The sequence below is a fragment of the Austrofundulus limnaeus genome, unplaced genomic scaffold, assembly GCF_001266775.1.
Source record: "Austrofundulus limnaeus strain Quisiro unplaced genomic scaffold, Austrofundulus_limnaeus-1.0 Scaffold73, whole genome shotgun sequence".
In the NCBI taxonomy this organism is placed as follows: domain Eukaryota; kingdom Metazoa; phylum Chordata; class Actinopteri; order Cyprinodontiformes; family Rivulidae; genus Austrofundulus; species Austrofundulus limnaeus.
In genome coordinates this window covers 507,889-509,018 of record NW_013952475.1, presented here as the reverse complement: position 1 = coordinate 509,018, position 1,130 = coordinate 507,889, and positions in this window count along the sequence as shown.

Here is a 1,130-nt window from a genome sequence, read left to right as displayed (position 1 = left end):
CTTTGTTTTATTTTCTTCATTTGTTGTATTTGTTACCTACTGCATCTTTACACCGAAGCAAATTCCTAGTCTGTGAATCCTTTTCATTGACAATGGCAATAAAACTGATTCTGTAAGCTTGATTCATTCTGGACTTTACTATTTGACTCTTTAGCCCAGGGGTGCCCAAACATTTTCCCCGAGAGGGCCAACATGAAAATCTATCCAGGAATGTGGGGCAAATGCTGTAATATAAATTACATTAGAGAAGGCCTGCCTGTGCACTCACTACTTATTAATTTGTWCATATGAAAAGTTATTTGTGCAGTAATAGAGCAACAGATGCACAAATATTTTTWAAAGTCCTTTATTTTTAACGATTAAGCTATACAATGGCCCTCTTTTGTTTTAGTCTGTGCACGAAAGTCTACCATACGCTCACATAGCAAAGGCTCATGGGACATTTCATAAATTGATAAAATATGAGTTTTTGCGACCTTATAAAGTGTGTAAATCTACATGTGGGGTTAAATCTGATCTAAATATTTCTTATCATTTCGTGTTTCATGTTTAATCCTAACAAATCAAAGATAAAGTCAGAACCATGAATGAAAACTACCTTCACTACAGCCCCTTTATATAGTCGTTTGACCAATGGAGATACTGTGTTTCTACATAGGATAACAGGTTACATTCTTGTAACTTTGGCAACTGTTGGTGGGTCAAATCAAATGGCTTGGCAGGCCAAATTTGGCCGGCAGGCCCAACTTTGGGCTCCTCTGCATTAGCTCAAGTAGTTTGAACATGAAACTACATCCATCATCATCATCACTCCCAGGTAAAGGACAGATGAGTGACAGGACAGGGGCACTTCAGGGGACCAATCAGATTTCAGCTGGGGCCAATGACCCTCTGGCCCCGCCCCTGCACTACAATGTTCAGGTCCAAAGACCACAAACCTCAGTCTTGTTTGAGTTTAAAAACAGAAAATTTTATCTCTTTAAGACAAATTTGGAATCTAACTAAGTGAATGTCTTAATAAGAGGATATTTAGTTAGGTTTAAACTTTTCTCCGTCACTTTAAAGTTGATTGTGATAAAACTCCCAACAAATGGAAAAATAAAAAAACTAAAGAAAACCATTACACATGC